This window comes from Phymastichus coffea, unplaced genomic scaffold (assembly GCF_024137745.1).
Source record: "Phymastichus coffea isolate CEN01 unplaced genomic scaffold, Cenicafe_Pcof_1.1 PCOF00012, whole genome shotgun sequence".
Taxonomy (NCBI): Eukaryota; Metazoa; Arthropoda; class Insecta; order Hymenoptera; family Eulophidae; genus Phymastichus; species Phymastichus coffea.
In genome coordinates this window covers 5334747-5350360 of record NW_026706823.1, presented here as the reverse complement: position 1 = coordinate 5350360, position 15614 = coordinate 5334747, and the positions used below count along the sequence as shown (strand labels likewise).

General features: G+C 33.1%; 1 protein-coding gene across 3 annotated transcripts in view; it reads left to right on the top strand.

Moving 5' to 3' along the window:
- The window catches only part of LOC131672697 (cyclin-dependent kinase 14), a 571347-nt gene that overhangs the window by 376011 nt on the left and 179722 nt on the right, over nucleotides 1-15614 (top strand). The gene's annotated exons all lie outside the window — the stretch shown is intronic.

The window sequence follows — 15614 nt, the reverse complement described above, 5'->3', positions numbered from 1 at the left end:
CACTTGTTTTTTGCTTTTTTGGTGGAGGTTCAACAGTTTTATTTTCAACTGATACTGATTCGTCAAGAGCTTTTTTTTTGCTCGCACAAAAATCAAGTAAAAATTGATCTGAATCATTCATGTAACTTGTTCGTTTGCAATCAGATACAAACTGTGATACTGTAATTCCTTTTATCGCTCGTAAACATGCTAATGCAGTGGGCATTTTACCTTCTTTTCTTCTAATCTGTGAAAAAATGTTTTCAGTTCCGTCTTGAGTAAAACGATTTCCGCATAGAAAGTCATATCCATTTGCAAACAAATACTCAGCAATATCACAGAATGATAAAGTGGCAAGAACGAATCCATAGTTCAGTGGCTTCCATCCTTCACGAAATACGCTGTTTTGAAAAAGATCTATAACTGAATGTAAGAATATATATTTTTGATCACAATTTCTTGCAGTGATAGAAGTTTTTCGCAGTTTAGATGCTGTAATAGAGAACCAGTTTTCTATTATTAAAATAAACTTTGCTGTTGTTAAGGCTTCTTTGGGTAGAATTTCCAATTCGACTGCAATTTGCAGAGCACTTGCAGTTTTAGATGAAAAAAATCGAACCGCTGCACCGACATTCATTTTGTCAAAATTGGATGGTTCAATGTCCTGTCTTTTAAGATGATGTAACAACCGTTTTGCTCCAACATTTGATATTTCATAATTCCACAATTGGACTATGTATTTACCATCAACAACATTTGTTGGCAAATTTTCCATTTCCACAAATTCAGCGGGCAGGTACACTAACTGTCTTAACATAGCAGATTTTAAATTTTTTAAGAGATGGCAAACATCTGGTGATACATAAATCTCATGTCCATTATAAAAAAATGAGTTTATCCGCTTGCCAAATTTTGTTGCATTTATGTTGAAAGATGACCAAAGAGACCTATTTCTTCCATCTAAATCTGATGATAGTAAAAGAACGCAAAGTCCAATTTTTTCTACACTGGAAATGCAATCTAAAATAAAGTTTTTTACTTGAAGTGGATCAATTGATTCCTTGCGAGTTACGTGACAAGCAATCACTTGTTTCCATTTATTTTTTATACCTCTAAGAACTACGACAAATATTTTTTGGCCTAATAAAGATTTATCTTGTCCAAGTGTGGCGTAACCAGAAAATTCTCCTGAATTTTTGTTATAATCTAACTGTTCGCTAATACACATCTCATCGTAGGATAATACACAATACTTATCAGTTACATCCATAGTTTCAACTTTAAAGCGTAGTAATTCCAAAACATCTTCAAAAATTCCAAATTCCAAATTCATATCTTGAATTTTTCTCATTATTGTACTATATGATGGCAATGGATATCCACTCTTTCTCAAAAAATCAAAACCATGTACTGAAAGAGCAAATCTAAATTTAAGTCCTTTAATAATACTTTCATTGGACCACTGATTTAAACGACCATTAGATAATAATTTTATCTGATCATTATTCAAGAACTTGGCTAAAGCATCTCTTTTAAGACGAAGTTCTTCATTTTCTTGTTGAACAACATCATGACATACTACTAATGCTTTTTTTAACTCACTACGCAACTCTTCATTTTCTTGTTTCAGTTTTTCAATTTGTTCTGCTAGTGGTAGATTCCTATCTCCATTATCACATAAACTGTTTGTATCAATATCTATTACATTCATACTATTGAATACTATAGAATTTGATTCTTGTTCAACCATAGTTAGTGGTGGGGAAGGTATCGCTTTGACTGTTTGGGCATTCTTTGGGTTAGAATCACTATCACGTTTTTTATATGTTGATCTTCTTGGAAGAGGATCAATCCTTGGAGGTGGATTTGGCACATTAAATAATGTAGGCACAGCATTAGGCTTCAATTTTCTCCAACCATCTGCACGTTTGCTTTCAAATTGAGAATCTTCAAAGTGCACCTAAAAAGTAAACGATAAATAATTTTAGAAATATTGTCTCTAATGTATGTCTCTTTTAAAAATATCTTTTAAAATTTATCATAATAAAACTGCATTACTTCACACAAACGAGAAGATCCACTTGGTTTCCAATTACTTCTTCGCATATTTTGGATCCATATCGAGCGTCGATCATTATTTGCTGGAAAAACAAACAAGCGAAAACCTTTTTCTGCTCGGTTGCTACAATTAATTGAAGCACAGCAAGGCATCTTGACTATTTGATGAAGCTCTTAGCATTGATGTCTATGGAACAAAATATTTTTGTTGATAAATTTCAATAAGAGCTTTATAGGTTTTATAGGTTAGGATAGTAATAGTTAAGATTTATCAATTGTGCTGTGCATGATATAATTTCAGAAACAATTAAAAAATATGAAAATAGAAATGTTAAGCTTTAAAATCACGATTGATTGTTTTTAGATAAAAATAATTAACATACCTTCAATGTTTCTACAGAGAAGCTAAAAAATCTCTGTAGAGACTAGCGAACTTTGAAATTATGATGTAAAAAGTAGCTTTTTAATGTGTATTAAGACATATATCAAAAGCTATCTACTACTATTACACGATTTTCATGGAATCACTTCTTTTTCAGTCACAAATAATTTTAAAAACGTAAAAAAAACAAGCATAAAACTTATAGTAACGGCTCAATACATGTATTTTTAAAACTGTCTGCTGCAGTGGAGGCACGAATATGGCGGATGAGAATACCTATATCTTTAGTGCTCTACTAAGCAAGGGCGACAGCGCCGCCAAGCGGCGAGTTGGGGGAACCCAACTCGGAGTAGCGAAGAGACTCTGCGCAGGCGCACTCCAAGACAAGGTAGGTTGATGTGCTTCGAGCACATAGATAACTAGGCGTCGTTTAGTCATTATATAGGTACATTCAAGAGATATTATAGGCTAAACGGCAGCCTGTTACAAATATTATTAATTTTCTATAAAATTGATGGATTCCATTTTACAAAAAAAGATATGCATGGGCGGGTTATCTTCGTACAGTATATTATGGTCGATAACATGGAGACTGTATACGTCGCCATAGTCGATAAGCTGCGCTCATATTGTAAATCTTCTAGTGGTTCACTAACTACCGCGCGCGGCGCTAAAATTGGCTAATTACCTCCGAGAAAAAAAGAAAGTTACCTAGAGATAACGTCGTTGCCTCGCCTTCTGTATACAGTCCCCATGTTCCACCTAATCCCCTAGATGAAATCGGCTTAAAATTTAACCCGTAATATATCCGTTAAACTAATTGTAAGCGAAATGACGTAATGCGGCAAATAAAATTAATATCGTTTATGACTAGAAAATTACAGTCTTTATTGGGCCGAAAGACTAACGCACGCAGATGGACTTACAATTATTAATAATAATACGGGGAAAGAGAGAGAGAGAATTCGAAACTTTGCCGCGAAAATACTCTTGTTAGTATTTTGTCTCGCAATAAAAAGGGAGGTGACATATGAATTTCTTGATTACTCGACAAATCATTGTAGGCTAATAAGTCAATATATAAAAGAGCCAACCGATTTTTTTAGTCAGTTGATTCGCGACGCGCGACAATTTCATTGTATTAATTCAATTACTGCTCACGGAGTGAATTCTATTTATTAAATAAAACGAGATTTTACTAGTGTTCTTAAATATTGTGTTTAAAATTACTTGCTACAACTTCCATATAAGATAACCTCAATAATTACAAAATTAATTTAAAAAAAATAATATTAAAAAAAGGAGGAAAAAAAATATAAAAAAAGTGAGATTAATAGGAAGATATCCATCAACGAAAGTAAGAGTTGGAAATAATATTCCTTTGATCACGAACAACCTAGGTAAGTCCTACCATCATATATACATATAAATATATACTTATTACATTTTGATCATACCGTCTTAATTAAAATTTATTAATTTGAATAAATACATATCACGGCTACGGTGTTGCGACATAACAAATTGGTTCCGATACAATAAGGGTATTTGCTTTGCATAAAGTGACACTTATGCAAGAATAATTTTTAATGAACAATAAAGATTTGCCTAGTTCTAATAACGCGAAAAGACTTACACGACTTCAAGTAAAGACTAAACCTGAATTGAAAACCAGCATAATTGAACCAAGCACATCTATTATAAATCCTTTTAAAAAATCAAATAAACTGGCGAGTTCTCCCCCTAGAACAGGCAGCGAAAACAATAAAACAAAAATTACAGACGATCTAGAAAAGACTAATAAACAAACAACATAAGAAGAAAAATTAATTGATATATTGGATACCGATATTCCAGAAGAAAATTCATAACAAAAATTAATATTAAACTTTGAATATTAGAATTCACTGTTAGATTTAGACGTTACTTTCGATCAAAATTACGATTCTTCACTTAACAATAACGACTACAAAGACATCGGTATTTTAAACGCACAAAGCATTTGTAGCGAATCGAAAAACTTAATAAACAAAAACGAAATTTCCAAACAATAAGCACCTTATAATTCAGATATTTAATTAGATAAAGTTGAACGAGTCGAAAATAATAATACGAAAGCAAACTTCGGTGAAATATCACAACCGCTGAGATTACCACTTAAGTATGTCGCGGCTTTAGTCCCACAGTTAGACGGAAAAAACATAACACCCAGCGAATATATTGACAAATTAAAAACTGCAAAGTCAGTGGTTTCTAAAGTAGATGAACCAAACTTAATCCCACTTTTAAAATGTAAATTAAATCCATAAGACAATTAGATTCTTCTTTAGATAACATTCATAGTTTATACTGGAAATTTACGGATATTATTCAAATACCAAATGAATTGATCCTAACGTCTGCAAATCGGTTGAAAGTTCTAGTTATACAAATTAAGGAAATAACAAAACTACAAGTTAATACTGACGAGGCTTTCAGAGCATTTGAAACAATGATAAATGATGACGCGTTAATAAACTTTAAAAATGACTTACAACAAAACATTCGTATAGAACTGAAAGATTATAATAATTTAAGTGCTGCTGTGCAAGAAACCATACAAATCGAGACAAAATTGCAAAAACATAAAATATTAAGCGGAGACACCACTCACACTCTCCAGAACACGCCGGATTCAATTACTCGTTCAGCGAATATCAATAACATTTACAATTGTCAAATCTGTGAAAATTATAATCACGAGGCTTTATTTTGCCATAACGAGTCATGCGTATACTGCAAATCCGACGATCATCTATCAAATGATTGCAAAATTGCAAAAACAAAAATAGAACTCATATGCAAAGGACCCCGCACAAACCTTACGGAAAAGGACTTTCTGTCGAAATGGTTCAAAATTTGGGATTAAGTATCCAACATCATGTAGATCATATATATATATATATATATATATACATACATACATACATACATACATACATACATATATCTCTCAAAAAATCATATCGGCGGACAGGTAACCGCATACGTGTAGTATTGGGTTATCAACATCATATATATATATATACATATATATATATATATAAGGTAAGATTCTTGCTGATAGAAATGGTGAACGAACAATTCACATTAATATAAATCCATTATTGATTCAGATTATTCGGATCTACTATTTCAATATCATTGAGATTGTCTATTTCCATTTGAGCATCCATTATGGTACGTAAATGTCGAAGCGATGGATAATGAACGTTTCCGTGGTATTTTTCTTATCCAAGGTACCAAATAACAGCAGCTACGTGACCACAGGTACCTAAAGTTCGAGCTCCTACTTTGCAAGTACAATAATATCCGTCTATATCGTTATTTTCTTCTTCGGCATCATATTCTGGATTAAAAGCAATCCATAATTGATGTTTAGTAGCATTTCTGAAACGGGAAAGCAACCTGACTCTTATAAATCCTATTTCGTTCGTATTTAAGTCGATTTGGAAAGTCATGTCTTCTTGTTCACCGTCTTCCTGATCGGCTCTTAAAGAACTGTCTTGTATATAAGAAGATGCTAAGTTAACTTGATACGTTCCATATGTCAGAGAATGTAAATCATCTACAGTTAATTCGGGAAATAGCGGAACATGCTCTGGAGTAAGCAGAAGCCAGCGCGCTCTTCTTTGTCTTAGATTTTCAGCCTCTACTCTTGCCTGTACTACATTTTCTTCTTCTGCTCGATGAAGCATTCGGTTGGCCAAATCTACGTCTGAGTTTGGCATGGTTATAGGCCCATAGTACTTATTTATAATTGCACCAGCAATGCAAAGAAAGTCAGACAAGTTTGCAGCATGAGACGTTGGTACAGTATTTGAAAATATTTTAAAAATACTTTTCAAGTGACCATTCCGTGCTTCAACAATCCACCTGGTTTTAGTAATTAAACGTGAAGCATTTGCTTCTTCAGTTCGAAACTAATTTTCGTTGCGATCTATCAATGGTGGCATCTTCGTAATGAGGCCTATTTCTTGTAAAGTTTGAATTGAGTCTTGATACCCACGATCGACTATAGCAATATCGCCCTCTTGAAACAAATCCCGCATTCCATTTACGTCTCGATTAAGCTCATTCAAAAGTATACGAGCATCATTGTTAGCTGCGTTGGAAAAATATGGTCCTTGGATACCCAAAAAATAGCCATCGGGACCAACAATCATTGATGGTTTCACAAGATGCTTATGCTTATGAACACAATACGATTGACGTAGACCTTGAAAACAGGAACTCTTCTCAATATCTATGTAAGTGCAATCAATGTAAACAATGGCTTTTGGATCTTCTGGCGTAGGATTGTACAATTGGTTTGCAAAATGTGTGAAATGTCTTTCTATGTATTCGTTCCTGGTAATGACTTTAAATCCAATCTTTTCGAGACAAAATCTATTTGATAATGATTGTCTGACTGTACTTATTGCCATACTTGTAGCCTGCCTCGAAGTATAATGAAACATTACACATAAAAATTCATCACTATGACCTTGAGTTAACTTGCATAAAAAACAGAGAAGATCCTTTTTGCTAATATACCTGTATCCTCCTGGTATAGGTACTGGATCACAATAAGAAAATAGATCATTAAAATCAACTTTAGTTATAGAATAAAGCGTGCGAAACTCTTCGTCAGATACGTCGTGCTCATCTGTGTACCTGCGACGATCACCTTGTTCTATTTCTCTACGCATACCTTCTAAAAATGATTGCAACTCTTGACCATTTATAATATATGGCCTATTGATATATCTCAATTCGTCTATCTGAGCTTCTGTCAAAAATTCTCTATCATTCAAATGATTTCTACAACACACATATTTTCTGGGAACATATATCTTTCTCTTTACGAAAATATGTATCCTACATTCTAATGTCAGTCTGTGGATATCATTATAACCATTACATATAAGGCACGATTGAGAAGAAGTCTGTGATAAAACATTTAATCTCAAGCATTGAGGATCATTGGCCATAATCTCTATTTCTCGACGCATTGTCACTATACAATTATTACACACGCGAGTATTAGGAGTTATCTCAGCTGGTGGTATACCATTTTCGTCGCGTCTTGCAATTGCGATTTCACGTAGAAGAGCAATTTTATCACCAATAAATGCAGTAATACGTGGTATCTGACGATTACCACAGACATAACACTGTATTAATGCGCGGAAAGCCATTATTTAGTTGCTTTGATAGGAACTCTCGGAAATAAAACCAAATATCAAAGATTCAACAGGATTTTAAAAAGCTGTATAAAAACAATCACCGCCGTGCAGAGAGTATCTCCAACTATCCTGAAAAGCACTGTCGAAGAGAAAATCACCGCAGTACAGTGTAGGTCTCCAACTGCCCTGAACAGGGCTACACATATATATCGTATATATATGATGTTGATAACCCAATAATACACGTATGCGGTTGCCTGGTCGTCGATATGATTTTTTGAGAGATATATGTATGTATATATACATGTCTATATATATGCATACATATATTAATAATTCTTTATTTGTTTGCTGTGTTATTTGTATGGGTGCGCGTATCAACATATGCATACTAAAAGTTGATCACGCATACGTTACCGGTAATTCAGAAATCCATCATTTGGCCTACATTTGAGGCATCATATCTCGAAACCTAGTCATAGCCGGTCAATGCGCCCATGAAGACTTTTGATCTACATGATGTTGGCTAGCTAATCCCAAATTTTGAACCATTTCGACAGAAAGTCTTTTTCCGTAAGGTTTGTGCGGGGTCCTTTTGTAATACTAAAGGGCATTCAATAGATGGTTGCAAATTTAACAAAATAAAAGGTAATCACTGTCAATACTGTCAAATAATGGGCCATCTGTCTTACAATGCCCACTCATTACAGAATACCAAATATGGTGGAAGTGTAAAGGAAGTGAACATAGGCCATATACCTGCTCCAAATTACGTAAGACATCATAGCCCTATGCAGCTTGCGATAGTACAGGACACACGGTGCTAAATTGGTCAAATGTAACATGCAAACATTGCAACAAAGTCGGTCACTCGGGAAAATTTTGCCCAAATGTAGACGAAGTAAGAAGATACAGATTTGGAGCGTGTGTAATTTGCAACGAAGAAAATCATGAAACGAATGACTGCAAATTAGTAAAAATTTTGAATACTTATAATAAAAACAATGGAAATTCAAATGGAAATTCAAAATAAAAGTACTCGAAAAAAATGCAACAAAAGTATTGTATGTTTTTATTGCAAAGAATGAAGTCATAAGATTGAATCATGTTCAATTATACAATCATTGGAAAACTGCCAAGAAAAATTTTGCAAGATTTGTAAACGAACAGATCATACAGATTCACAATGCTTCAGACGCAATAGCCACGGAAACGAATAGATTCTTCCGAAATCGAGTGCACAGAAGAACGATATAGTAAGCCACTCACTACAGAAACGAGAAGCAATATAATGACAACGCTAAGTATTGAAACTGCTGACATAAGCAAACTTGATACAATTAGGTCAGCAAGTCAAGACAACGTAAGAATCAAAACAGAAGAAAAATTATGTCATGAATGTAAAAGAAACGTAGAATTCAAAAATACATTTAAAAGTAAAGTATCAATGTACCTTTTGAAATTAGAGAATTTATTGCAATACATACAAATACTGAATCCATTTTCAAACGCTAATTTTAACCTACTGGTTGATAATGGAGCTAAAATAAACATTATAAAAAGTAATCAAATACCAGTAAACGCCATACTAGATGCAGAGAAAATTTCATTATCAGGTATTATTAACAAAACTTTTGAAACATCAGGCCGAGTAAAAATAGTCATTAATGAACTATAAATTGGTTTTCATGTCGCTCCAAAAGAATTCTCAATTCTTTACGACGGAATACTAGGAATACCCATTCTGAACGAACACAAATTATAAGAAGCTTACTTGGAAATAAATAAAAAATACAACTCGTATCAGTCCTCTTAATTTCAAATTCAATCGCATTTAGTGAAAAAAAAAGAAAAAATAAAAGCAAGAATAACACAAGAACAAAAAATTTTTTTAAACAAAACTTCACATAATATTAATAAAGAAAATAAAGCAGAATGTGAAAAAGAAAAAGATGAAAATTTTATAATAATGACTGGAAACGATTATAATTTTCGTAACTCAAATCAAAATGATGCAAAGATAATCTGTTCTACAGTTACCGAACAAATTGACACTGTAACAACAGATAAATTAAATAATGACATAGTTTCATTAAACGAAACATTTCTCTCTCAAAAAGGACTTACAAAGTTGAAATCATAATTAAGAAAAAAACCCTTTAAAAACAGAAATTTTGATTAACCATATAAACATGACAATGGATAATGATAAAATACCAAAAAACAAACAACGAACATATAGAAGATTATAATTATGAACAATTTATGTCCAACATAAAGGAGAATCTTGAAATAAAGTTCCCTCCTGAAATCAATATACTAGAAGAGACACAAACATACCAATATATTTCTTTCGATTTAGACAATTTTCCTGACAGTATCAACTTAACCGAAAATATAGACTTCAATGTCAATGAACATGGAATTTTTCATGCAAGCAGTATAAATTTTTTAGGAGAAAAACAAGAACAATCAGAAAATAATCAATTAAATCACAAAGAAAAAGTTTTAGAAAAAATAAATTTAAAAGATCTACAAGGAAATGACTACGAGAAAATGAAACAATTAATAGAAAAAAAATGAAGACCAATTTTGGGTTAAAGGTTAGGATAAATTAGACATCTATAACGTAGAACAACATGAAATAAATTTAACTGACGACAAACCCGTTTACGTAAAATAATTTCCATTGCCACATAAACTACAAGATATCGCAATAGATGAAGTGAACAAGCTAATATCTCACAACATTATTCGAAAATCGAAAAGTGCTTTTAACGCACTAACATGGGTAGTTAAGAAAAAGAGCTTGGCAGACGGAAAAGCCAGGTGGCGTTTAGTAATTGACTACAGAAAATTAAATGAAAGAAAATGTTCCTGACCCATACTTCATTTCAAATATAACTGAAATGTTTGATTTATTGGGAAAAGCAAAAGTATTACAACGTTGTTAACCTAAAATCAGGATTTGATCAAGTAAAAATGCACCCGAAAGATATTTTAAAAACTGCATTTAGTATACATCCCTTAGGACGATTTGAATTCCTTGTTCTACCATTTGGCCTAATACAGTCATCTAGAACATTTCAAAGAATACTTAATACAGTTTGAGGTGATTTAATTGCCAATATGTGTTTCGTCTTTATTGACGATATAATCGTTTTCGGAGAAACAGTAGACGAAGTCAACGAACGCTTTTACAAAGTAGCTCAAAATTTGAGAGAAACTGGTTTAAAACTCGAACCTCAAAAATGCGATTGGCTAAAAACAGATCTTTCTGAGGGCACATTATAAGTAAATCCGCTATCGTACCAGACAAAAAAAAATACAAGTCGTTGATGCTTTTCCAACATCGAAAGTTACAAAAAACGTAAGAGAATTCCTTGGACTTTAAAATTATCATAGACGCTTTGTACCGAATTTTGCTAAAATAACTAAACCGCTCACTATACTTTTGCACAAAAATGTAAAATTTTTCTGGAAAGTAGAACAACAACAAGCATTGGATAAGCTGAAGAAATTATTATGCAAAGCTCTCATTTTACAATATCCACAATTCGACAAGCCTTACATCATTAGAACGGATGTGTCAAACCACAGTTTAGGTGCGGTGCTCTCTCAAGAAGAATTGGGTTATGACAGACCCATCGCATTTGCATCCAGAGTTTTAAACAAAACAGAACAAAACTATATGACTTACGAAACAGAAACCTACAAAAATGGCGATTAAAATTAGTCGATTATGACGTCGACATAATTTATCGCCCAGGTAAAGAAAACGGCCCAGCTGATTGTTTATCGAGGAACTCTATAGAAGCTAAAACATGCGTCACGACGCAGGCACAGAAAGCAAAATTAAAAGATAAAATAATACCAACCCAAACATTAAGTAAAAAACAATTTTTTAATTTTATACGTGACTGCAAGAAAAAATAAGTTATTTAAAGTAATATTAAAAGCACGTATCCTTCAGTTGAAAATGTTGAGTTAGAAAAGTCCGTAGACTATAATATTCAGCATCATGTAAAAATGATACCAATATTGTTATTTATTCTACTCGTATAAATAGAACAAGATTACGAAAGCTAAGAAATATATAAAATAAACAGATTGTTAAATACTAAATTCAATTTAACCCATTAACGCTCATAGGACGGTTTTTCGAGACCTGAGTTTGAACTATTCTCATGTCATGAATTCTCGTGGAAAAAATTCAGGAACCATTGTTTCTTATGTTTTCGAGTGTCCTCTTTCCAATGATGCTGGTTAAAATTGTCGCTGAAAAACTTTTACGGTCCAAAAATCAAAAATAAATAAAAAAAACATGATTTTCTGATTTAATTTTTTTTTTAAATCGATTTTTCGTTCCCTAAGCATTTTTTTTAATGCCTAAAACCCTTATAGATCGCGGCCTCGAGGTTTTAACTACAAGTTACTATGGTTCTCCGGATATGAAAATATTTCGTATAAACAAAATGGCGGCCGAAGTGAAAATATTTATCTAAAACTTTACAAATTTTTTTCTCGAATACTATCGATTTTCATGAAAATTTTTAAAGAACAAAAATGTCTTAGAATTAGTTATAAAATACTCTCAAATTTTTTTAGAATCATCCGAGAAAATTTTGGGATTTCGGAAGTCTCTGAATTGAAAATTTAAAAATTATGTCGGAAAATTTTGAAATAATTTGAGAGCGTTCTTTGTTTGTTTTTAAGATATTTCTATTCTCAGAAAAATGTTCCTAAAGAGTATACTTTTCGAGAAAAAAAATGTTAAAGTTTGCTAAACAAATATTTTGTTTACCAAAAACCATGCACTTTACGAAAGTTTTTCTGAGAATAGAAATATCTTAAAAACAAACAAAGAACGCTCTCAAATTATTTCAAAATTTTCCGACATAATTTTTAAATTTTCAATTCAGAGACTTTTCCGAAATTCCAAAATTTTCTCGGATGATTCTGAAAAAATTTGAGAGTATTTTATAACTAATTCTAAGACATTTTTGTTCTTTAAAAATTTTCATGAAAATCTATAGTATTCGAGAAAAAAATTTGTAAAGTTTTAGATAAATATTTTCACTTCGGCCGCCATTTTGTTTATACGAAAAATTTTCATATCCGGAGAACCATAGTAACTTGTAGTCAAAACCTCGAGGCCGCGATCTATAAGGGTTTTAGGCATTAAAAAAATGCTTAGGGAACGAAAAGTCGATTTAAAAAAAAAATTAAATCAGAAAATCATGTTTTTTTTTTATTTATTTTTGATTTTTGGACCGTAAAAGTTTTTCAGCGACAATTTTAACCAGCATCATTGGAAAGAGGACACTCGAAAACATAAGAAACAATGGTTCCTGAATTTTTTCCACGAGAATTCATGACATGAGAATAGTTCAAACTCAGGTCTCGAAAAACCGTCCTGTGAGCGTTAATGGGTTAAACCACTGAATGCTAAAGTAATGGCCTCAACATCTTATATGTCAAGAATAGGCGTATGTAAAGAATTACTGTGCAGTTTGTGTTAAACGTGTGAAACAACGCGCAACTGAAAACTGTCTAAACAGAGAAAATGAAAAAAAGTTGGCAAATTGTCGGGTTAACTACAGAGCAAGTTATAAAGGATGTCTAGTTTCCAAACAGCTATAACAAAAATTATTTCTCAGATTAAGGGAAAAAACTCCTACAATAACCCTACTAAAGTTAAAGGTATGAACTACCTGTTTATTGTTACTGCTAATGTTTTCTTTTGAAAAAATTAAAATTTTATTAATAAATATCGTGATACCTAAAGTAATTTAAACTAAGAATCTAATAATGATATGAAACTTGATCTTCATAATGATTTTCAAGATCACTTGAAGGTTAATTTTTTTAATTAGCCTTTTTAGGTTAATTTTTGTCATCTAGAAAATATTGTATTCAAATTTATAAGCATACCATTCTTCCATACCATAAATTTCATACCATAAAGCTCCAAGTCATAAATCTCAAACCCACAAACATCAAACTTATAAACTCTTAACCTATCTACTTAAGTCAATAAAGTCTAAATCTATAAATCTTAAATCTCAAACCCACAAATCCTAAGCCTACAAACCGCGTACCCACATATGTCAAACCCTCAAGCTCCAGACCCATACAACTTAAATTCATGAATCTAAAACGTCAACAGATTTTTTGAAAGTGTAAAATTTATTTAATTTGAAACTTTAATAGTGCTTTTCCAAAAAAAAAACATCTTTGAAATTCAAATGACTTTGAAAATATTTATAAAGGTCAAGTTTCATGTAATTATTAGATTCCTAGTTTAAAATTACTTTAGGTATCATTATATTAATTTAAAAAAAATGACTTTCCTGACAAAAAACATTAGCTGTTTCTTTACTCGTTTACTACCTATCCTTTGTCGAAGAAACGTACCTACAGAAAATCTAAAAAGCTAAAAAATTGTGAAATACGAGCCCCACGTAGAGGAGAGAGAAAACTGGGCAGAGGCAGATTTGACAATAAAGAGATACAGATAGGAGACGACTGTTCGGCCAGGATCCAGGAAGAAATGTCTGCTAAATTCTAAATTTTCTTAACGCCCTGAACCGTGCCACACTCAACCGTGCCACCCTCAACGTCATTGCCGACCATGTCAGCCATGCCGATTATCTTAGTTTCTGCGGTGAACTCTCTTTTTCTCTCGCACACCGATCTGCGTGTAGCTTTCCCTATCCAGGATTCTGCCTCGGATTGCGTTGGGTCGTGTTGCTTCCGCACGTGACCGTGGAGTGTGGCGCTAAACGAGTTACGTCGCGACAGTGTTGATAATCGCAATCGCGCAAATCTGTACAATGAGTTATAATTGATGCCCATCCACGGTTCATTTTTGTATTCAAGGGCAAAATAAATATTAGAATGTATTGAACCCGGTGGTGTTTTTAGTGTGCATTACTTCCTTTCTTTCTTGTTACACGATTTTTTAATTCCATTTTGCCCAAAAGAAATTGCACTACAAATTATTTAAAAGGGAAAAGTCTGGAAAGCTATAATGCTTCGCAAGGGTATGAAAGGACAAAGTTTCTCGTGCGCACACTAAAAAATGAGCAGAAATAGGCGTAGTCATTAATTAACATAATTTCGTTGATACACGTATATATTTTATAATCAATTTATATATAAAACCGTCTCTTTGTCCAGATGCCCAAACTAAAACATGACTTTGAAAACGTATTCTCAGCTCCATGGCTCAGGTGAAAGACCGCCGAACTACTCCTTATACCTCGTGTGTTACCGATGTCATCCCGAAACAAAGAAAAGAGAAGAAAAACGACTAACCTTGGAGGATACTGACGCCAAAAGGACCTCTCGAGCACAAAATTAACTGACGTAATTAGCGAAGATTTTAGTCTTTAGGACAAGGGCAACAGCATTCCTACTAGTTTATTGCATACTGCGTCGAAAGGCAGTCGCAACAAAAGAAACTTCTACCGGATCACGAGCTCACATGTGTGTCAATCGCTCTGGTCGTCGGTCAACTGCTCACTCGTATCACTCTTTCTTAACCTGCTCTTCGCTATAACTCAGCGGCAAATTCCATGCCTTGCCGAATACGCTCGCTACATTCTCTCTCTCTTTTTCTCTCTAACACTGTCCCCTACCATCGCCGCTCACCTGCCATGTATACAAAGTCGAACATGTAACATGATAATCTTATACTCATGCTCGATGACGACGGGCAGCTATGGAGACTTACCGGGAGAGGAAACGACGCTGCTTAGACCGATTGCTCAGTCATCATCTCATCATGCTCATAGTCCATCACAATCTTTAGCAATTAAGGTTATAGTCTGTAAATCCAAGTGATATAATGAGGCTAGGACAACAATAAATAATCAGTTAATATTGTCTATTAATGGATAGATTTATACTTTTGGTGAGCGCGGTTAAATAGGAATTCATCCATCCATCTACGTTATAAACCAAAAAATACATTAAAGTAACGT